Source organism: Falco punctatus, assembly GCF_963210335.1.
Source record: "Falco punctatus genome assembly, chromosome: 1".
NCBI classification, from domain to species: domain Eukaryota; kingdom Metazoa; phylum Chordata; class Aves; order Falconiformes; family Falconidae; genus Falco; species Falco punctatus.
Window position 1 is genome coordinate 6,837,345 of NC_137580.1, and position 25,223 is coordinate 6,862,567.

The window sequence follows — 25,223 nt, forward strand, 5'->3', positions numbered from 1 at the left end:
ATCTCAGGCACAACAAAACATCTCTAGCTGCTTTCTGCAGCTAGACCAACTAGACAGTAACATGGAAAACGAGCTAATAGATGTGTCTCCTAGGAAGCTGTATTAAGGGGACCAAGATTAATGGCGCAAGCATCACCAAAGGTTCCCATGATATATAAAAGCACAGCTCTTACCTGCATTTAGTAGATCTGTGCCCCCATTATGGTCCAGCCAAATTCCTGATTCTGTACTGTTTCCTTCCATGCAACCAAGGCACATTCTTCAAGACCAGGGTTCCCAGGAAGGCTGGATGAGTTCATGGAGCACAGCTGTCCTTAGTTGTTGCGTGGGTCCAAGTTCCTTTCGCAACCCAGATTATCACAGCACTTGTACTTGTTGTACTTGACCTTTTTTTTTTTAAGGCTGTTATTTTTCCCAATAAAATGAATAAAACGTCAGGAGCATCTTTAAGCCTAATTTTTCAGATGTAAAAGCCAGTACTCAACAAAGTCTACTACATTGGGATTCCATTGCGTAAACAAAAGCATCCAGTACATTTGAGTTGCTGAAAAACAGCCGCAAAGTCAGCACAGGACATACAGGAGACCCACACCCTTCTGGAACTGCAATTCGAGGCCTGCAGAATACTCTAGAGTATCTCAAAGGATAACAGGGCATAGATGGATGAGTTTCATTTCCAGTGTGTTTGTCACAAATTATTACATTTTCACCTCTCCAGACTGCCTCTTCTCAGCCATCCCTGCTTAGATGGCTGGAACCATGGATTTATTCTTATTCTTTTTCTTCTGGGAATACCAGATTAAGTACTAAATAACTGTAAAATCAACAACAGTTCTTTCACTTCTCAAATACAACACTCTGCTATACAGTGTCTTTGGATATAATACTGGGCAGATTCCTCATATAAGCTGTCATCTCTTTTTTCCCCTGCATATTTTTATGGATTTGTCTTTCCAATATTAAAAATGTCCACTTAGCCTTGCTAAACTTATGTGCCCCTTATCTGATGACAAGCACTGTATCAGCAACCTTACAGGAAACGCCACCATTTCTATCATTTTGTTTCTTCTCCTGCTCAGTATCTGACTTAATGCAATATAATGTAATGAAAAGCAGAATTCTGAATTAATTAGCATTATTTTAAATCTATTTTTGGGTTACGGTTACTGATACACCTCTACTGAGGCTTCCTTTTTAGAATATTTAAAGGGCATGAATAACCCAGGTAAATAGTCCCACTGACATAAGTGAGACACACGAATCCAGTTACACAGAGCCTAAAACAAGATAGGCATTCAGGAACCTAAACAGATCACAAAGATATCCAGAAACCCCATATCTAATCTCTGAAGTTCCCACATTCCTATAAATAAAGCTATATTTCAGCACAAGCCAGCAGCAGTCAGCAGTAAATTACTTGAGACCCTCTGGCCAGCTGCTCAGATGGACCCAAGGTTCCTACCAAAGGCAGCTACACACTTACAGCCAGTGACTCCGAACTGGAAGGCAACGGGAGATTTATGGCAGAGCTCAGCAGGAGCAGCCACAGGCCCACAGTGAGGCAGACTGTGTGTTTGGAGGGACTCGATTTTCTCTATGTGTTCAAGCTGTGTATCTGCTCTATCAGAGAATTTTAATGCTGACTCCTCTTTGCACATTGATGGTTACAATTGGTCCACAATCATTTCTTAAACATCCTGTCCAAGATACCAGGTTTTATTAACAATGAAAACTAATTTCAATGGACAGATCAAAGATGACTGTGGCTTCCCTGCATCTGTTAAAAGTCTTTAAAAGCAGGAATATTTCTTCCATTTGGGAAAAGCAAGACCAAGCTGTACCCAAGTTTTCAAATATTTTCTTTAAATAAAAGCACAAATAAATTTTTCCTCAGAGAGTCTAGAATAACTATTTCAGAGAGTGAACCAATCATACAACCATCGTGAAAAGACCTGGTTCATTGATTGTACTTAGCACTGCCTGCTCATAAAGAAGTAGGTTTTTAATCTGACTTAGTTGTTTTAATGTATGCCATGAGTTAGAGTGAATAATTCAAAATTGCTTGTATGTAACCTCTTTCCCTGCTCATGAGACTAATCTCATGGAGAGTTTTTTCAGTGGCTTTTGTTATTTGAACTCCATTGAATAATATTTTTCATTAAAGTTGCAAATTCTTACTCTGAGTGCCGCTAGCCAAGCTCCACGTTGCATTAGACAGACTGTCCTACTCATTTAGCAATACTACAATATATAGGGTATACTCTTATCTCCTCTCTTGGATGGATTACCTGCATCAAGGGTACCAAAAAGCTGGATGGACATAAAAGCTCAGGCATATAAGGTAGCTGCACACCTCACCCCCTCACAGCTGCCTGGGGGAGGGGACCAGTACACCAGGAGGCTGAGGGTGACTAAGCCTGGTCATGACATTAGCGCCACAGCAATACTCCAAGTGAGAAACAGTGTTCTCCATCAAGAATAAATCCAACACTAAGGAAACCTAGTATTGAGCGTATACTTGCATATTCAATGGCCCAGCAGTGAGCTGGATGAATCAAAGTACAGGACACAACACTGATTTGTGTTATCATTTGTTATATTCCATGCAAATTATTCCAGGAGAAAAAGCATGAATAGCTAGGACATAGCAGATCCACACCAGTGTCACTGGGGCTACAACTACATTATTGAAGCCGGGAGTGCCCTCAGCTCCAGACGCACATCCTGGCAATACCTTAACTTTGTAACGTGGAGCCAGACATGCACCATTCGCTGTTTCTAGTCCTCCCACACCCTGGTTTTCACACCAAGGAAACTCAGGCACACAGAGTGAGTTTAGGAGGTTTCATAACTGAGTAATTTTTGCTCTGAGAGAAAAGTTTCAGTCTCAGAAAATTACTAAATACGTCTCCTTTTTTTTAACTCGTTTGGAAAAAATGCTTATCGGTTGCAAAGATATTTACAAGGGCTAGCTAGCAACAACATGTGCATTGGGCTTCAGGTAACTATGTATTATGCAGGCAAATTATTGTCCTTTTAAATTGACAAAGAGTTTTATCAAACCTGCACAGGTACATCAGATACTTTCACCAAAACAACAACAAAAAAATCAAGAAAGGTGTAGCTACAAGAGGTCTCATACGTTAAGCCACTCAACTAAGATATTTTAGTTTAATACCTTTACTGTTACCTGTATTTCTTTATATACAGGTACTAGAACAACACAGAGTAAGCTGTTGTGCTCCAGGGGACTGGGAAGAAAGAGCAGGATCTTGGGGAAGGCAACAGCACAAATCTCCTCCTCCTCTCTCACTCTCACCATAACCCTTCTCCACAAGCACAGGAAAACCAGTTTTGTCTGCATTGCTGAGGAGCTTCTGTGACTACAGAATGTACAGCCTCCCTCCTCACCAACAGCCTCTGTCTGCAACTGATATTGCCCAAACAATTCTAGCACCCAAGCAGCCCCCGCCCTAGGGAATCAGCAACAGTCTTTCTAAATTGCTTTCCAAGAAGCAAGTATGTGCTTCTCTTAAAAAAAAATGAACTATGTAAACTACAAGTTTTTGCAGGTACATTTCTGCCTTTTCTATGTTTACTGTTCTGCATCCACCAGTTGATGTCAATGTCAATGTGATGTTGATTCAGCTTTAACTTTTTTAGGCAGAATGTTTTGCACTGCACTGACTAAAATCTTTGGCAGTGTTGCTGCTCGGAAAATGGAAACTGCACTACCAAAATAATTGTTCAGGATATGGATAGATTCAGTCTGGAAAAGACTGAATACTTTCAAATTGCCAGCTTCCACCTGTCAGTACACTGAGCACTTTCGTTAAATACAGCCTAAGTATGACTCCAGCGAAAACAGAAAAACTCGGGGCCAAAGCTCTGACCAGGGAAGGCAACTAACAGTGCGCTGTCCCATTTGAGAAAGGAGGCCCAGAGTATAGTTAAAGTATACGTTAAATATACTCAAAATAGCTATGTGCAAATAGAGGAGAAAAAAGGGTTTACTCATCAAGTGTCAAGCTCAACATTTTAATAATACCTATGACTTTTATAGGCTAAGTTAAGACAGTTTAGAATTGCTTTTTTGAGGTTCTGTGCAATTTCCTTTGATCTCAATGGGATTAACAGGTGCCTCAAATTTCTAAAAAATGAGCTCTTTCAGTGCCTCAAATGCTAGCCACAGCTTTTTTTTTTTTTTTTTTTTTTTTACACTATATGACAATTTACAGTTAAAGTGTTAGAGTTCTGTAGAAAGTAGAACTTGGCTCTTACTCTAGTATAGTCTCCATCCAGAAAACCTTTTATTCACAGAATGTAAGGAAAAAGGAGCCATGAAGTTATCCACTGTCACCTCCTGCATAAGTCTATATAAAGCTCTGCACTAACATCAATAATTTGCCTGATTCACAAATTCTATGAGAAGCAACTAAAAGGGACTGTGCAAACCCATAAAAGTATTAAAATTTGGGGGCCTAGTTCAAAAAACTTTGTACTTAGTCCTCCATTGAAAATGCTGTGGCCAGGTAAGGTTTTCTTCTTCCCCACCTCCCATTGGCTCAGTTGTAGTTCTCATTTCCAGTCATGCTAAATTTTCACTGCTATGTTTGAATAAGTTTTGGGGACCCCATGATGTATGAATTGGCTCCACCATCTCAAAGAGCTGAACTTCTCAAGCCACTAAGCTGCGTCATTGCTACCTGACTCTTACTCTGAATGGATGGAAACCTCATCTGAGACTTTATCTCTCCTTTTCTTTTAATTATTAAACCACTTTAATAATTAAATTATTAAACATGAAAATTACTAGAACACAAAATTTCCTAGAAAAAGTGTTCCTTCTTAATATAGGCAATATTCTAAAATAAACTCACATGTGTAAAATAGGGTTTTTAAAAAAAAAAAATCTGAATTTTCAGAAAACTTTAAATCCATTACTCTATCTTGCTCTCACTTAGGAACTTTCCAGCTTGCTTCCAGACAACGCAGACGTTGTTTTACCTTCAGCTGACAGCAGAAGTATCTGGGATGTGCAATAACATATGGAGCTGTCTGACGAGAGATCATCCCGCCAGCTGAATACATAGGCAGACAGCCTCCAAAAGCAACCTCTGTGAGCCTGATCCTGCAAGGTGCAGAGAGCCTCGTCTCCTGCCGACCGCAATGGGAGCTGAAAGCAGACAAAAAAGTTGCAGGGGATGATCAATATCTCCGAGACCTGGGCCCTTACAGGGCTCAGATTTCAAATGCCTGGTTCTCGCTGCAGATGTGCAACAGAAATAAAACTTCCTAGAGCTCTGAAGAACTGTTATATTGGAACAGAGCATGGCTAAATTTTAATGCTTAGAGGGACATTAGATCGCCTTCCTAAAACATAGGAGCCAGCAGTACAGATGAGCAAGTTTTAAAATCAGGTTAAAAGCAAGGTCCTCGCACATACTAGCCAAGAGTGATGGTTCATCTCCTTGTGGTTCAAATTACATAATCATCTTCTCTCATAGCGGAGCGGGCAACAACCCCAAAACCCAGCAAGTATCAGTATACAACAAATAGGACTCTTGGACAAATCTAAAAAATAAAGGCCAGCCTTTCTGTTTAAGATGTATACCCCTGACATCAGAAGCATAGCCAGATGATGCAGTGTAAAGATAATTCATCTTTGATTCACAGGGGCTCCAACTAAGCTGTGGGGGTCAGGGATGTCTCTGTCTCCCAAGTCTATGTTGCCATGAGAGTCAGATGCTGCTCATACTCCCCTCTCCTTCCCCCAGGGCAAATCTTGTCAGGACCAGGACTTTCTGTATCAGAAGGGTGCCTTAATCCAGGACTCAATTCATTTCTGTTCCCTTTCTGGCCCTCCCTCAGATTCTTGTACTTCTTCTAGTTGTATGTGACATTACTTCAAGGAAAAGGTGAATGCCTTCTCCACCTCAGCCCATTTACCACCATTTTATTACTATTTTTTTAGCCTAGTGCTTGAAGCAATCTCTTCCAAAATGTAGATTCAGTACTCATCTCTGTTGTCTTCAAACCACATCTTTCCCCATCCCCCTCCAACAAAGTGCTTTACCCAACAGGCTGTTATATCAAATTTTTGCACTATAATTATTTTCTTACTCAAATTAATGTGGCTGCCGTGCTGTCAGATAAACTCTGCCTCTCTGTCTTCAGGCAGGTTTTATTATCTGGCAGCTAATTGTTTTTTAGGTTTATTTTTTTATTATTTGCATTGTTAAGTTGGTGTCGAGTCATGATAGTTGGTCATTTAGAAAAGACCTTAAGTTTTTGCTTTATTTACTGATTTTGAAAAGGTATGTCAAACAACTCTTAGATATTACAGAAGAATTATTATTAAAAAGCTGCATAAATAATTAATTCTGCAGACACATTATTTGATGGTAGGCCAAGGATCCACTTTATAAATTCATGACCCAATATATTCCAGTGAAAATAGGTAGCTAAGCAAGGTCTATGAAAGAGGAAAAATGACATATGAGATCAAATAAAAAAGATCCTTTCAACAAAAAACGCTAAATACGTATGACTATTCCAGATGTTTCCCAAGATGAAACAAAACATGCAGCGATTGTTAACAGATTGATGATAGAGGATTAAAATGGCTGGAAAAAAATTCCAAGGCACTGAATATATATGACACCTGAAGGCTTCAAGGTTAGGCTGGGAGCCCAAGAGAATAAAGGCTCCAGAACGTCGATCATCCATCAGGTATCTGCAGAAGACAAAAAGAAACCCACTAGCAGGGAAAACATTAAGGAGCATGCATGAACAGGAGGGGAATCAGTACATCCAAACATATGGAAGAATTACTGCACTTTCTTCATGGATTTATTTTTACCTCCAAGAAGATAAAGAACAAGATCCCAAAGCATTTAAGCGCATGGTGGTTTGGGATCCAAGGTTTTGGATTTGATTACAAGGCCCAGTAAGGTTGCATTTTTCACCTCTGCAGTAATAAGAACCTAAAGTTACATGCAGCTGAATTGATTCTGTAACAGACAAAACACAGCATATGGTATTTTGATGTCTTTGTTTTAATCCTGTAGTTCCCATTTGTAACATTTAAATATGTAAAACCCTCTAACAGTTGTCTGTGTTCATTACTCTTGAAAGTGTTTAGCTAAACAAGAAAAAATGCACACTTTGTAGAAGTCGTCACCATAACTTCAACATAAACTAATAGGCTTGTTTGTGTCTTCTAACAAAATACAGGGCAAACATCCAGCCAGATGTGTGGAACCACATCTCCAGGCCACGTCCCTGCCTTTTATGAATTGGAACATGTACAGTAGATGGCCAAATAAATGGAAAGATGTCTACACCACCTCTCTTAAAAAACAGACTAGATTTTTGGTTACATCCACATTGGTAACAGCATCTACAGGATGTCAGATAAAATGTCAGTCATGCTATGCCAGTTCATACTGTCTACCAGTGAGACCTCAAGTCTGTGTGATTGGGAAATAACCCGCTTCCCTTTCTTACTTCCTGAAAGGCAACCACGTCTGCTGGAAGTCTCTGAGATGGGTAGATAGAGCCTCCACAGCTTAGTCTTTTTATTGACAAGCCTTTGCTCTGCTCTCTAAAAATTGTCATCTTCTATTCCAGTCTTTGCTCACAATGAGACTCAGCACCAGCTTGCATTTAACTGGCACATCGTATCCATACAATGCTGCACATGTCCTCTCCATTCCACAACACTATGCAATGATAAAGCAGATTTTATGTCCTTTTAAAAAAGATAATTATAGCAGTGGCAGCTACTTTTTTTACAGTTTTTTGCTAGTCTCTTCCTAAACCAAAGTCATGCCCTTTCAAGAACAGATGTTGCTGTACGCAGGCAACCTCAAGCTGGGTTAAGGTATTCCTGCTGTAGTGGGGACTCTGTACCATGGTGCTACTCATCCCTAGTTTGCAAGAGCTATAGGCAGCCCAGGGCACAGAGAGCTGATGCCACAGCCACCAAGGCCTTCAGTGAACTGCAGTTCCTAAATTGTACCTAACTCCCCTCCTGCCCTCCACACCAGTATTGAAATCTCTATTGTTTAACTTCACTTGTTGCTCTGACTTTCCAATGTGGGTATTAAACAAATTTTGAATCTTTGGGATATTTTCTTTGGCTTTCATATATTCACTAATATTTATTTTTAATCTGACACTTCAATACTGGGGGAAAACCAGACCCCAGTAAAACGAACAGGTGTTAGATTCAGTGAGACCACTGTTTTCCTTACTCTCACTACATTTGCTGTGATGGTAAGTTGTAGCTCAGTAAATGTGTGGCACAGAGCAATTTCCTCTGGAGAGGAGAATATGCTCTGCTGTTGACATTAGAAAAGCTGAAGAATAGGAAGAGAAACAGACAGACAGGTTTAAAGAGAAGGGCAAATGTTTGACTGTGGGTCACCTAGGTCTAGAGGAGACCAAATGCAGAAATTGAAAAGTAACTCAGATCAGAAAAAAAGCCTGAGAAAGTGAGTCCAGCAACCTGTAAAGAGTAATGCCCAGGATTGGTGAGGAAACTGAAAGATGGATCTGAGTGCAGACATTTCTTATTTTTCCTACTCCCATATATGCACTGAGAATTTTGCCAAGAATATCACAGAAACACAAAAATAACACAAACAACCATCACTCCAAGTATATTTGTCCAAAAGAACTGCATGAAGCAAATTGCAACTGTATTAGAAGCAGGCCAGGACATCAGTGCTTCTTTCCTTAGCTATCACATCAACCTGAGAAAAGAAACAACAGAATTAGAAATCTGATGCAGAGGACTGTACTTCAGACACTGAAGAGTGTGAGGCAGAGGATGCACTGAGCAAGTTAACAAATACAGCAGTACCCAAACTGCTTTGTTGAAAGCCAACAGCAGATAGATCTGACATGGAGATCCAAATGTAACAGCCTGGGTCCAACACAGAAACACCTTCTCCCCCTCCAAAAATAAAATAAAAAATGAAAAACCTTATATGACATTTCAAAAAGCAGCAGTGATACTGAAGACCTAAACTCAAATTCCTATTCCAAACCAAACAGGTCTCTCAGCTCCCAAATGAATCTTTGGCTTGTTATGGAGAACAGTATGATATGGGACTCTTATCCAATAAAGATGAGATCCAGCTATGTAGGGCCAACTTGCGAGCCTAAATGACTGGGGAATAAGGTGATAGAATAAATTCAATGTAGATGAATGTAGACTATAGCACACTGAGAAAAAACAAACTTTATTCATAAAAAAAGGACTCTGAAGTGGTGATAACAGAGACCTTGGAGTCGTCATATACAGTGCTACAAAAATATCAGCTCAGTAGCTTTAAAGAAATAATAGTAAAATAAAATTCAAACAAACAGCCTCACCAAGCCAGCATGGTGCTGGACATGTTAATTAAAAAAATAAAAAAAGGGGAAGGGGCAAAAAAAGCAACCTCCTTCATCTCAAAACTTGTTTCAGAGACATGTTTGCACAAACCTGAAAAACCTTCTAGACTGACTAGTGAGGATACAGCTGCTGATTCTCTTTTCCTTACACAGAAACTTGATTTTAACCCACAGGTGAATATCAGTCATCCTATACATAACCACCACTGTTCAGGCTCTCGTCTTACATTTTTCTATAAACACCTACCTCTGGCCTCAAAGACAGAATACTGGCTAAGTGATTTGACCTGGTTAAACTGCTCTTAGGTCTTCCTCTCTCCTCAGAAGGCAAATGAATAGAAAGCTTTCACAGGGATGTGAAGACTGCTTTCATTTATCTGCATTTTCTCCTGCCAAAGCAAAAGCACCCCATGGTGAAGTGAAGAAGGGCATAAACTTGCCCTGTTTCAGAAAGAAACAGAAAGGAAATACTTGACTGTTCTTACAGACCTTTCCAGAATAAAAGTGAAAACTTTTATACAGTTTCTCACAGTGAGTAGTGGCAATATTTTCTATTTATTCTTCACTTACTTCTTACTGGAAGGGTCTCAAAACCAACAAAATAAGCCTTTGTTGCAACATACCTATGCCATTTTCAACTAGCACTGAAATCCCTCAGCTCTGTAGAGTTCTTTCAAGAGTCTTACCTGATCTCATAAGTAGATTCAAACTCATAAGTGTTCTTGTTTTACTCATTACAACATGACACATAATCATTATCTATTTCATGCTCTTGGCGATGGTATCTGAGCACTTAAACAAGATGAGAACTGTCATTTTCTCAGATTAACTTTTATGAGCTGTGGTCATTTATTACTAATTTCAAGACACAGGTAGTGTGTCAAACGCACTTGAAACTAGAACCATCAGAAAAATAACCTATTAGCAAGACAAAATGTAGTAGGTGAGCTCACTCAAAAATACACTAAAAAATAATTATTCACAGTACCAAGAGAAGGAAAAATAATACTCTTGAGGAATGAGAAAAATATTGGTAGATGTATGGAATTCTTTATCTGCTTAACTATTTTACATGTTGCCCCCTCCACCCCAGGTAGTGGAACAAGATTACTTGAAATTTCTGGCACAAACACCTTCACTGAACTGGGAGCAGAACTGAAACCTACTAACTTAAAACATCAAACACTGACACAGATTAATTGTATGCAACAATGCAACAATGAGTTAGGATCCCAAAGAGGTTTGCAACAGACACATTTAAAACCTTGATTCTGCTTTGTTCCATGTGAAGGATGCTAAATGGGTGTCATTCTTGTCCTTTCTTGCTCTGTCGAAGTCATTATCAGCACACCTCCTTCTGGGCTCCGCTGCCTGTGCTAACTCCCACAGCAGATTTGGTATTTACTGGCCGAACAGTAATTTAGTAGCGCTGTATTTCCCCAGATGAAAAAGAAAAAAAGCCCAGAGAATCCAAAGTGGAGAGAAGCTAAATGGAGTCAGACTGAGAAGGATTTTCCAGGATATCATTTCGTTTCATTGCTAAATAGATTTTAGTTTCAGAAGGTACAATTACAATAATTTAGTCTGACTAAGCTTTACTGTTTCTACCCAGCAACTCCAGTTCAGTTTGTAACCCATTGAGTAATGTTGTCACTTCTTCTCTTGACAGTCTCTGCAGTGCTGATAATTGATAATACCGTTTATCTCCTGAGATCTGAAGTCTCTTGATCTGAAAAGGCTGGATGCCACCCCTAGTAACACTTGGCTATTTGCCAAATGGTATTGAAAAACTGATCCCCTGCTGGCACTTCACATTAAAAACAGCTGAGTGAACCAAGTGTCATTTGGTAGTAAATCTAATAAAAGTTTACCTTTTTAAAAAAAAAAATAATTATCTCCTTTTAACTATCATGTCTAACTAAAAGCTAGGATATTCTGACCTATGAAGAAACTTCAGAAAAAAACCCCTGCCCGTCTATTGAAGTCATAACACATAATTTTTCAGGGCATTTGGTGAGAGAGAAAATATTTACAAAATTTTAAAACATGGTTTAGTCCATGTATTCAAGTTGTAACCAAGATAAGTGCTCTAAAACTTTCCTAGAGGAAAAAAAAAATAAATAAAAATCAACGCTATATACCTTGTAATCCTTAAAGCTCAACTTTTTTAGAAATTTTGTTATGGTCTCTGTATTTAAAGAAAAACACCAAACCACTGCTTTCTTAGTTGCACTTTCTACTCTCTGCCCTTAAGTCTGCTCTCAACTGCCCTTCTCACCCGCACTCTTCTTGCTAAATGAAAGCACGACACATACATCTGAGGGTCTCCTCGGCACCTCCTTGGACTTCCTTACACCGTGATTCAGCTGCCTGTGGAGAAAATGTATTTTGCTGTTAATTTTGTACCTTACCAACTCCCAGGAAGAGGAGAAGGATCTTAGTTCAATGAACTTGCTGAAAAGGAGAAAAAAAAATACCTGTGGCCTAGCCCCATTTTCACAGCTTCTTGATATAGAAGCTTGAGTCGTGTCTAGAATGTCAGTGTAACATCCTCAGAAAGTTTGTATCTTATAAAATTATTTTGGAGTATATGAAGAATAAAGTTTCCCCAAAGAATCCACTTTGATTTTACACTGACACCGATATACATGGGGACAGAGTTTTGGGCAACCTACCGTAATATGAGTTACGTTACATTATATTTTTTATGTATTTAGAAATTAAATTATAACTTATACAGTATTAGTATCTCCAGAGAGGAAGTTTGTCAATCCTGCTTAACAAAATAACATTACATTATACAAATTAGAAGAGCTCCCAGCAATCTGACAGTATAAGCATGGCATATAGATTCGTTTGATATGTTGCTTATGTATTTCAGTATCTGTCTCTCCCATGGCATTATGATAAAATTAAATTGGGACACCAAAAAACTGCCTTTACAGACACATGGAAAATACTATTCAGTTAACCAGTGCCTGCCCAAGAATCTTACAATATAATATCTTGTCCTGGCTTTCTTTTCTCCCCACCTCTGCTGCAACGTAGCTAAAGCTCCATCAATAGCTTTAAAGAAAACTTTCCAAAGCAGCACCTCCCCCTTGCCCACCTAAGATCCTTCCTTGCAAAGCTCCGCAGCTCAACAGCTGTAATCATACTAATATTCATTAGCTGAGAGGCATTCGCAGCAAAATGAGAAGTCCTACAACCGGAATTAATCACCACCAACATGGAGTGAATCCATGGCTGCCCAACCCCCCACCGTCACCCCCTGTATTTCTAAGCATAACTCTGTTTCTTTCAAAGCCCAGAATCTAAATTTGCTCACATTTGGATTTTTCAGAAACAACAGGTCTCAATACATGAGCTTTTGTGGGCACTTCAAGGATACCCTAATATTATTTTTTGTAAAACATTTCCCATGTAAAACAAAGTTCCCAATTCCCTCCAAAATTCAGATAGCTACACGGCAGGAATTTGAACTGTATTTTTGAAAAATAGCTTGTCTTAAAAAACAATCACTTTACAAACTGCAGCCATTAACATTAAAAGCTTTCTTGGTGTTGATAAGCACCAATGTAAAAATTGATATAGCTAAGAATTAGGTAAAGACAATTAAATTCTGAGTTGAAAATATAATATTCTAAAGCAGGAAAGAAATAGAGAACAGCATTTTTAATGGCTTTTTTTTTTACATTAAACTCCGAAGAAATCATCATCAGTATCAGTAGTATCTTTATAAATGCACTATAATACAAAAGAAATCTATCACTAGGTATTTGGGTGGGTTTTATTGTGGTAAATTACTTTGGAGTCTGGCAGACATAAGGCCGTTAATAACTACAGGTTGTGTGTTTACACCTATATTTATATTGCCATCGTATGCATGTTGATTAAACATGCACCTCATGAGGTATTAGCCTCACTTATAATTGCCACACCAAGTACAAACTTCAGTCCAAATCCCAAGTAAGGTTTTATACATTCTGTGGAGGGTCTGGTCTCACAGGGCAGGGAGCCCTCGTCAGACCTCCTACTGCCTCCCTCTTGGCTGACCTCAGGAAACGTGTTTTGCTCCTTATGCCTCAGTTCCTACCCCACCTCCCTCTTGCCAAATATTTAGAATAGGATCTTATTCACTTATTACTTCATGAGGACACTGTGTATTTATTTTTGTCTCCAGAAATCCCAAAGTATGTCTTTATTTCCTAAGAATAATCTTTTCAACAGCAATAAAGAGGAAGGAATACTAGATCAGCAGTAATGAGAAGAGCCGTCAAAAGTTATTAATGAAAATATTCATGGTACTCCTGTATTTCTAAATATGCACTTCCACTGTTAAGTACCTTTTTAAAAATCTCTATCTGGTTGATATTCATGTTTTCTTAATAGTTTAACAGAGATTTATTTCAGTGCCATGGTGGCAGCACTGTACTGTAATGATATCATCAGCTGCACAGTCTGGAGGCGGCTGTGGTCTGGTGGTATCAAGTTGGCTCTCCAGCTGAGAACACTTCTCTTCAGCGCAGTATTTCTTTTCTCCTTGCAGCAGTATCATTTTCCTTCTCCTGCAGGACACAACAGCCCCCAGCTGTTCAGACAACTATTATGAAAATACCAGATTATGAAACTTTACCAATTCTTTCCTCCACACATCCTCTCCAAAAGAAGGCAGACATACCCAGTTAAAAAAAAAAAAAAAAAAAAAAAAAAAAAAAAAAAAAAGGCAGCCAGAATCAGGCATTTAAAGTCAGCAATAAGACCTATTTACAAGTTTGTTTTCCCTGCCCAGTAGCCTAATAAAATACTTTTCCTTTGTTTTCAATGTAACCTATTTTTGATTACTGTCAATCTCTAGTTTGATTAATCTCAACAACCTCTGTAGCTGATTAAATGGCACCTCTAACCATAGCACATGAATGCTTCAAAACTTTCAACGGACATTTTCTTCCCATTTTCATGAATTTATTCCTCTATCAGCCAGCATATGTTGGTGAGATCTGCATTCCAACCCCTACATGGAGGGCTGCCTGTGCATCCTCTATTAAGCAGTCATCGGAGAACATTTATAAGGCGTTCTAAAAGCAGACATCAAAACTTAAACTTTCTCCAGTCCAGATGAGCAAGTCCCTCTGGTCCCACAACTTTTGTATGATTATGTCCAAGCTTCTACAGAAAGGGGAAGAAACACTCCTGCCTAGCACAGTGTATCACTGAAAGGAGAAATCACAGGTGAAGACCTCTCCCCATTTAGAAGGCACATGTAGCAGCAGAAGTTCTATTAAGAGGGCAATACCACACACACTGTTTCCTGAAGGGTAGCTGCCGTGATGTGTTTTGCCCAAGGCTCAGTAGTGCGCACACATGCCGGCTGATTTCAAAGCACCCCACCTGTGGGCATCCCTCACCACCCAAGGCAGCAGCACAGCAGTGTGTGGTTCTTTCAGCTAACTCCATGGATGCCATAAAAACAGAGCTTCTCACAAAAACAACAATCAACACATTCAGGGACAAGTGCAAGGGCACAGCTTAGACAACCAAGGGAATTTTATCAGCTAAGGAAATGTTTTGGGGGTCAGAGTCTTATACTTCTGCAAACATGCCTTGCTTGAGGCAATTCTGTGAAATCAAGCCCACCAGGATTGCTGTTTGTCATGATCTTACTCAAAGTTCATAGCCCACCTGAAAACTGAAATCTTTAGACATTTGCAACCTATCAAGCTCTGTTTGTATTCTCATAAGTCCTAACACTTTCTGCAGAGGAATGAGCTATGATCCCCAAATTATTGGCTTCCCAGTGTTCAAATAGTGCCAATCAGCTGATGAAAACAACAGGATGAGCTCCCAAGGATATAATTTCAAAACTCTGAGAGTTTTAAAAACTTACAAATTTTATATAACCCCTGCTGTGAACCAGATTGACTGGCACCTCTTCTTTCCAAAGGACCCAGGCTTTATCTGGCACGCTAGAAATTCTAACTTACGCCAAGTGTAACTAACAATTTCAAATGGTGTTAGAGCTCAAATACTGTGCACTCAAAATAGGTTACAAAGAGATATGTACGGAGAGAAATCCAGAGAGACAGAGAGAGAGATGGCTCATAAAACAGGTTCAACATACTTCATTTTGCTGCCTTAGATGATTGGTTTAATATATCATCTTTTGACTACTCTGCCCCAAGAAAACATAATGACTTTCAGAGAGCTTTGAAGAAGTCTTCCCAGAGTACTCCTTTTAACCTGCTGAGATCCACAGCATAATTCCCAGTATAATCTCACACAGTAGTGGCACTGGGCTGTGCCAATCCCTCCAAGGGTGCCCTCTCACAGAGTAGGCCCCTCTTCCTCACACGCGCTAGTCCTTTCCAGGCCTTTTCCCAGGCAGAGCGATTCCCCCACCCCCAATTCCCTAGTTGGAAAGCTTTCCCAGCTTCTCTGCCAAACACAAAATTGCCAGGACAGTCAGGGTGGCAATAGGTTTTCTTGCTCCAAACTAGTTCTGCAGCCCACAGCTTGTGCCATAAAAAAAGTGGATTTCTGGAGCTATACCAAGCTTCCTTTCTCCTTGCCCATTCCTTTACCCCAGTGCACTGGAAAAAGCTCCTTGTCACTCACCGGCGGCTAAAAATAGTTTGATCTATGATCCCTGCTCCCCCACCAGTATTAGTTTGTGGGATTAAAATAACTACAACAAAGCAAATGATATATTAGTATATATTCAGCTTTTGGCAGGTTATCTAACAAGATGAGGGGATTTTTCAGCATAGTTTATGTTCTGTCAGATCTTTTGCATTATAATTACTTAGTATTTTTGGTAATAACAACCTTTAATAATTAATAATTAATAATTAAGACCTTTGCTTCCTCTTCCAAATTTTCTCTTTTTATCTAAAAAGTACCCCTTTGAGCTAAATAAGATGAGCAGATATCCCTCAGTTCATCTGAAAGTGCCTGTGCAACAAGTAGTAGAGTAGCGGCGGTCTTCTTGAAAACCATGCTAACCCTCAATTATAGCTCTAAACCTTCAATCTGATTAATTAGAGGTTTTGTGAACATTTCTAATAAAGGTAGTAAATCATTACACCTTTTCCACTTGGGGCCCTTACAATTCCCGCCTCCAGCCTTTCAGTCTCATTTTAAAAATTAAGTTAGTTACCGTTTAATTGTATCTCCAATTCAATGAATAAATAAAAAGGTAAGAAATTTTACTCTAAGCTTAATCCAGTACACTGTGTTTTGCAGAAAACATCCTTGCTCTTTTTTTCTCCCACATCACTATTCACCTGAGCCATTTTGGCTGTAGCTAGTTCCACCACAACACGATCCCAGCAAACTGTTTCACTAAATAATGTAACTTACATTTTCTTGACTGGCAGTGCCAAACATGGTTTAAATAGAAAAATAGATTTTGGTTTTACCTGGTATTTTTGCCACCTTCAGCAGGGGTGTACATCCTAATTTCCAGATTGGACGTGGAACAGGAGAATAAGAGTAAGAGATTAACATCAAGAGCCAATAGATTTTCCACCTGAAAGAGATAATAAAGAAAATATCACCATCAGGAACACCTGTGCTAAAGCAGCTCCTGCTATGTTTTAATAAAGAATTATTCTACAGGTGTATCATATACCTCTTGGTATCCACTTTCAAAACAATTACATTCAACAGAACATCTGGCAATGACTACCTTTTGTTTCCCTTCCATGCTTACAAACATAACACTGCAATGTGCTCTACAAACATAAACCAAAAATGCCCCTGGATTCAGCATTAGTGAGAAGGACAGAGTTTATCTCTGTTGTGTTTTCAGGGACTGCAACAGGATTCCTCAAATCCAGGTCTGTCATACAAATCTTTGAGAAGTTAGATCTTGCTAAATATTTAATGAGAACAGAAAAATCACACAGCATAAGACGCTAATTATTGTCCTGTAGTAACAAGGAGTCTTTACTGAAAGGGAACCAGACACTCCTCTCTCTCTCTCTCTTTCCTTGCCTGCTGTTGGAGCTTCTCAGCTGGGACTACAGCAGGGACACCGTCTCCGCCAGAAGCAGAGACTGAAAACAAGTATCAGCTGCCAAGAATTTTCCTGGTAAGACACACTGCTTATATAATTTAGAGTTGTCAACTTCAAAAACTTAAACTGATGGAAATGAGAAGACAGAAAAGAAAACCTAGACATCTCCCAATAAACAAAAATCACTATACAGAAAAACTGACCACCTCTAACTGTTTCCTTTTGTGGCTGTTTGCGAACATAGACCACTGGTTCTCATCACTACTTGTGAAATGCTTTTAAAGGACTTGTTAAAGGCAAACAAAAAAAGCCAGCAAATATTGCATGGCTTAAATTCTCTATTAAACAGTCCATACCAGCAATGGGAAATGTCTCCATTTGTATGCTCTTATCTCATTTCTAAGCTTCCTTACCTTTTTGGTCAGGTAGAATTTCATGTTCTTTCTCAGTCAATTCTAATATTTCCCCTTTCCCCCTACAAGTAAATAAATCCTCTGTACTGTGGAGGTGATATTCTTGGGGGACAAGGCAAACTGACTGTTCTACAACTCATTAAAGGGATTCTCTGAGCCAGGCCCTTTTTAAAGCAACTGAGAAGGAAGATGATAGGCAGGCTCAGTCTGGGTGATGTTTAACAGGTACCTAGTTGCCTCTCTTCCATTAGTTCACCAGAAAGTCTTTCACATGGACCCGGCTGCCCAAGAGAAAAAAAGAAATAATCCTGGTGAGGACAATGGTGGACTTACTGACTTCTTTCTGCTGAGGCCACCTCCCTGAAGTGAAAAGGGTTTTGCTGGCATAACATGGTGTAATTTATGAACTACTTCAGACACAGCTGTCCAAATGTCTTTTGAAAACCTGGTCTGGCAAGTACAAGAGCTGTGCTAGCAGTACACTACTAAAACCACCACAAGGGTTATCAACCTATCCATCTGCCTTTCACAGAAACTGGGGATGGAAAAGAGCTCGTAGGTAGTCAGCTCATGCCTTTGCCCATGCAAGACTGCTCCACACTGTGTTCCGAGAGATTTGTCCAGATTTGAATGACCCAAGTAAAGGAGCTCCCACCATTTTCCTCCAGAGACTATTCTCTATCATAAAACATTTCACTGTAAAGAAACAACTCCTGACACTCAGCCTAAAATATCCCCTTGCTGACTTTTCCACTCATCTCTATTATATGTGTACTATACTGCAAAAGCCAAACTGCTCCCAGTTACGTCATACAGTCCTTGAAAAGTTAGTCACGTTACCTTGGTGTAATGCTGAAAAGAATTTGTCCTCACACTTTGTTCTTCAGAAAATCTTGATGGAGGTAGCAGCTTTATTTTCATAACACAACAAGAATAAAGGGTACAAACTGGCAAGAACCTCACATCAAAAGACTATCTGCAATTCTACGTTAGCCAGACCCTTTTTGTAAGTTGTGAAAGAAATAAAAGGCCTCAGTCCAGTGGGATTTTATAAATCAAAAGGTGCCAGGGAGTGTGTAGATAGCAGAATGATGTCATTTACCAGTAAACAATTTGCAGATCGAGTGCAACTGCTGTGCAAATTTTCCTCACTGTAAGAAGTCCATTCCTGTGTAGAGCTGCTGCACGTTGGTTCTTCAGTTCCATTAAAAGGCATCATAAACAATAACAGCAACAATAACTCATTGTTAGCTTGCAGAGCCCTTGGCTCCTAACAATAGTATTTAATCAGGGAGTGTTCTGTATTTACACATTCCTCAGTTATGAGCAGCCATCTCTGAGGATAAGGCACTGCTGCAACTCCATGCAGCATGTGGCCTGGGGATTCATAAATACATAATCCTACATCACCAGTTGCACAATGGTTTTGTTAATAATTTTTTCCTAGATATCCCTTAAAAAATAACCTTTTTAAGACAAGCCTGTTCCTTTCAAAACTCTAAGGTTCCTGCCAAAGCACAATCTATTAATGCAATTTGCCTTTAAGTTTCAATCTTGATTGCTTTGATTATTGATCAGATTGTTTAATGCAACTTTATAAAAAATCATGCCGTAAGTAGTACTAGAAAGAGGTGTGTATACTTCAGAGTTTACATCTTTAAATGTGAAATAAAAGCTGAATTTAAGCCCTAGTAGATATTAAAAACAGATGAAATTCTTCTGACTTTAACTGACTAGTGCTTCAATTAGTTTGCTCTTTAGTTCTGCCAAAATTACTTGTGACATTTTATTCATTGGCACAATAACAACAGGTCATTTTCAATAACCCATGGCTAGCACCATACAAAGAGATTAAACAAATTCTCTTATTTCCCATGGGAAGCATTAAAGTCGATGCAAAAGCTGTTGAGAGAAGGAAGGGTTAAAATTCCACCGCTAAAGCTTCTCCAGTGATTATAAATACAAAGCAAAAGAAATCAAGGTTAGTTACACCGGCCTTTCAGGAAAAGAAGAAAAAAAAAAAATCACACAGTCAAGAAATATCTCTCTCTCTCTCTGTGAAAATGGGTGAGTAAAGTACTTTATCATCTTCTTTTACTCACAGCTCCTGTGAGGAAGGAATGATGCAGAGACCTCAAAACCAGAACATGTCATGTGGGTAACCCTAAGTGCACACCTGAATTTTGGTCATCTTTACCTCCTGCCGTGTCTCTGATCTTCAAGAGAAATGCTACTATGGCTGAAGATGTAGGAATAGTGACAGAAGCCCAGAAAAGTCTCAAGGCAATTACTAAATACAGCAAGAAGATTCACTGACCTTGCTCTCTTGATCTCTCACTAATCACTACCGCTGTCGCAGCTGTGACTAAGACCCAGACTAAGCCCATCTCTCACTGATGTGAATGTCACCAATTAAGGCTTTGGGATTCATAATGGGTAAGAAATTGGGGTAATTTACAGACCGAGTAGCTGAAAGCCAGCACCTGGTACTGCAGGGCCTCTAGGTTACACCCCTGGCTTGTTAGTCCATCCATTTAGACTCCAGGTTACACCACTGCACTAAGTACAAACTGCATCTGCAGCAGAGCCGTAAAAGACAGAAAGCTTTAGATATGTAAACTGCATTTACACAAGCTTTGCATGTCTCCAGATCCCCTAAAGAAAGGCAGGCCAGCAGTTTGACACAAAGCATGCTGCCTGAGCTACTGCATTTTGTATCTGTAGTGCCATAAAGATTACACATGCCCAAATCAGCACAATCTTTCTTTCTTTTTTTCTTTTTTTTTTTTCTTTTCTTTTCCCCCAAAACCCTAAAATGCTTTCCCTTACGGACCTAGTTTGTCCTTATGACCTGCAGAGTGTGGCAGTTCTGCAAAAACAGCACTTCAACAGTGGCTTTGTGAAAATCTAAGTATGGCTCATTGACTCCAGCCAGCAGTTCCTCTGTTTATTTATTTAACTTTGCAAATGCAACCTAGCCCCCTCGGAGCTTACCTGCAACTGTGGGTTAAGATATTTGCTGTTCTTGATTACACTGGATTTTGATTTTCTTTTCTAGGTTAAAAAAAAAAAAAAAAAGGCCTCAGGTAAAATTGATCCCTCAGTAATAATGACACAAATTTAGATGTCATTGGAACCAGAAACTATGTTAATATTGTAACTATCTTAACAGTTAACTCATTCAAACTCACTTTTCTGGGAATGGCAGTGGAATCTGAAAATCTGAGTAACGAAATTCTAGGGAAAGGTCTTTGTTATTCTTGCAAAACTGACCTGCTTCTCTCACAGATAATGGACAAGGTAGGTAAAAAGAACTGGCCTGAAATACTGAAAAAGGGCAGAAAGACAATCAAAGATGCCTAAACCAGAAGCCTGGTATAAAATAAGTTATTTATTAACTCCACAAAGCTTTAGCATGCCTGTTGAGGAAAAACATTTCAAAGATAAACACCTGAGATCAGACAGACAGTTGAAGGTGTGATCTGGGGGGAACTGTCCAGCACATCACACATGTGATTTGAGATTATCGAAGTAAATCTGAAATGCACCTGTGAAATCACATTCTGCCCTTCTGCCACTGCTGTTGTAAGTGAAAGAAAATATAACAATGGTAGAACGATTCTCCCAAGTACCATGACAGGTATATTTGAGAGGTGGAGTTTTATCAGTATATCCACAAGTCTTCCATGTTCCTCCCGTAACATGTGTATCTGTGAAATTAGGTATTGTAGAAGAAAATGGACTACTCAGTACAGAAAATCCACCTCAGTGTTCAAGTACACAGCAGTACAGATTTGGTTTGTTATGATTTCTTTTCTCCTCCTGCTTTGTAAGAAAACCACCAGTGCCACATTTTGCAAAGCTGAATTTATTTTTTTCCCCCTTTTCTTTTTCTGGTAAACATAACTTTTGGAGACAAGATTGCATCCATAAAGGAGGAGGGTCCAAGACAAAATATAAGTCTATTCCCAGGCAACTGAAATTTCCATTCAAATTGAAAGCTTTTGGCAAGTTTCAAAGTTTTGCGGCAAAGTGAAAGAGCTCTTACTGCAGATTATGAAGGAAAAGCAAACAGCTGAAGAGTCACTCACTTACCAGCCTGCAGGAGTGCTTGCCAGGGATGTGAATAACCAGCACTCGGATCCCTGCTCAAGCCTTATGCACCTCAGAGCTGCAGACCCCTAGCAAGCACTCTTACTGTAAGGCTTTTCAATTCCACCTCTGGCACCTGAGGGAGCTGAAATACTTGCCCTAGTCTTTCAGGAGAACGATCATTTGAGAAAGCAAGACTCTTTAAGTGGTCTCTTCCAAACTGGTGACCACCCCAGTACCACAAAACTGGCATTAAATGTGAAAACCTGAAAACTCCATTGGTGTGACAAATTACAGGATACGGAGCAATTGTGATTGCAAGTCTGCAACTCCCATGCAGAGGCACCAATATCAGTCATAGCAATAAAAAAATATGAGATTTTAACCCACATTTACAATGGTAAGTATGGGGCATCTTTGATTTTCAGCTGAAGGTCATTGGTTTATATTGTTCTGATTCATATCCTGCTGGGACAGATGTTATCATCTGGCACCAATGCTATAATTCAAGGGCACTTTGAAAACCTATGGAAATCCCTAATTCATTTCAAGCATGAGAGGAAGTATTTTGGAAAACAGCAGTCTGGCTACTTTTGTCATTTTTACAGGTCTTCCTCATAGCCACTTCTCATTATTACTTTATCTTATGGTTGAAAAAACTTGGTTTGCTAGCATTCATCTTTCGCAGCCTAAACATTTCAGGAAGCATGAGCAAAAAGATGTTGATTTTTCACTTTGGACTGCTTCAGCTGAGCTCCAGATTTAGATTTATGTGCTGGCAAATGACCCACCCCCCAATTTTTTTATGAGATACCTAAAGTGATTTCTCAGGTCATTCCCTCCCAACTTGCATCATTTAATTATGACATATATCTGTAGTTTGGAATCTAAATTTGAATACAGTTTCACGCTCCGAGTCCTTAGAATAATGAATAGCATGAATTACTCACTCTACCTGTGTTTTTCTCTCAGATTGCATGGGGCTGGTGTTCAGCTCAACATTCGTTTTTGTGATCCCAGTAGTACCGTGTAGAAACTGCAGTAGCTGTATGAAGGACTAACGACGATTGTATCGACCTTCTCCTCCCTCAGGTCTCCCACCTCGCATCACTTGACTGCAAAAATGAAACCTGTTCAGCTGAAAGCTCATGGGTGGCAATTCAATTACGCAGCCTGTGAACAAAAACATACATTTTACATTAAGTTTGACGAGGTCTCCCCCAGTATCTCTATCACTCTTCACTTCCAGGAGGGGACTTGCACACTCAAGGGCTTCAAGGAATGGTAAGAAGAGGTCACCTAGTCAACACAGCTGAACAGTGCTCAGGCTGTATCAGAGCTTTTTCAGACACATGATATAACGTTGCAACATACGTGCCAGGAACAAGTGGAATGATAACAGAAACTAAGGGCAAAAAGTGATGGGGTAAGAAAATAATTTTACAGAAATAAATCCCTGACAGTAGTTCAAGTTAAGCCATAGTCTCCTTCAGGTTCCTATACATCTGAATGCTGAAACTATATTTGTCTTTGGCATCTGGCAATGTCATTTAATACGTTCTTATGGCCCTGCATGCAGTTAAGCATGCACTGTATATTATTTTATGATGTTTGAATTGGAATCATACTTTCTGGGTACAAGTATTCATGTTTTTGCAGATTCTTCTGTAAAGCTGGGAGAACCTGTTTCCAATTTCATGACCGTTTATCGCTAATCCAAAATGACTGCAGCTTTACCTACAGACAGGAAGCTGGATGAGGACTTGTGTGTTTTGGATGCATCATGCTCTTCCCAGGAAACTCTGTTAAACTAGTTTTATGCTTACATGAGAGGAAGACAGAAATTACTAATGGACATGACTGTGCCTAATCTATATATAGTTTAGCAAAATAAAGGTAAAATTGAGATGGGTCTTATAGCAGCTTTTCATCCATATGAGCTCGAATAATCATTTCAGCATTCCATTCAGGTTTCTGCTTTTGCTTTCTCAAAACTCAAACTGCATAAAAGGGCCCTCCACTCACTAGTTCAGCCAACTTTAGGAGTTTTACAGGTTTTGGTCTCTAGGTCTAGCAGTTGACTTTTCCTGAAATAACCAAAATCTTACTGAAATATGTTTCTTCTATATAATTCACGCTATCATCTTGCAAGAGATTACACTGAACTGAAGTTGTATTACATGTCAAAGGAAACATATTGTAGAATATTCCCTTGGGGAACAAGAAACAATGCTGACGAGAGAACTGATTAAGCTGTCCTCCAGAACAACCAGGAACAGCCTAAGAAATATGTACTTAACATTTTATGAACTTCTAAAACTTTAGAGGTTCATTTTGGCCAGCAGCTGATTTAGAAATGTTCTAATAACTCTTGCGAGAAAAGACTTTCTCCTGAGACTTATAGCAGTCCAGGAGTCTGATGGATAGAAAGAGCTGTAAGATTGCTCTCTTAATAATTATGCCTTTTTAGATTTAAAAATAATAATTAAAACAGTAAAGGTGCACATATTTTTTCTCCCCTTAGTAAGTTAACCATTTCACTGGAACTTTGCTGAAAAGTATTAGCATCTGGTTGGCTTGAAAAGGATTTGATCTGATGGGAGTTTTTATTATTCTGTTTGAATATGTTGCTCATTGCTTATCATGTTATTCAAGCAACTTTAGCAAGGTTTTCAAGAAATACATGTTATCGGCCACTGTTAGAAAAAAGTCTCTGGGTTTAACTTCCAATTAATTGAACTTGTAGTTAGTTAATGGTAAGCACAAAAAGTAGCAAGCAATCTTCTCTCTGTAAGTTGTATAGTCATTTGATGCCATTTAATGATAAGCAACATCTACACGACCCATCCAGAACTCCAGGGAGAAAAATGAAAATATTAAAGAACACTGTTATAACTGTGAGAAAAAAAAGGAAAAGAGATAACTAAGGCTCTGAATGAAAATGCATTTTCAGAAACCATTTAAAACTATTTGATCCAGTAGTGTTGTATATTTTTTAGGTCTTTTGTTGTCCTTTACTTAAGAACAAGCATAAGTCTATTACCAGTTTCAGTTGACTAAGTCCAAATGCTTATGCCCAACCCCTTCCCTCAAAACAGTTCTGCACCTAAATTTTGTTACCTGAGAGAGAAGATGTTATACATATACTTGTTCCTTGCTCTTGGAAGAGATTTAGAGATGGAAACCTTCTTCCTGGAGAATACTGCTTTCAGTGTTTCTGCACGTGATGGAGATCTCTGGAGATAGGGTTTTCCAATGCTTGCTTAGTCTGTAAGATAATTTGGGTTGGTGGGTTT

The 25,223-nt window shown here is 39.2% G+C and overlaps 1 long non-coding RNA gene across 1 annotated transcript in view; it reads left to right on the top strand.

Annotated features, from left to right (window-relative positions):
• LOC308058278 overlaps positions 1 to 25,223 on the top strand; it is a 70,860-nt gene continuing 45,637 nt past the window's right edge. The window contains exon 1 of the long non-coding RNA XR_013925763.1: positions 1 to 25,223. This exon is cut by the window's right edge and continues 10,493 nt beyond it. This is a non-coding gene — a long non-coding RNA (uncharacterized lncRNA).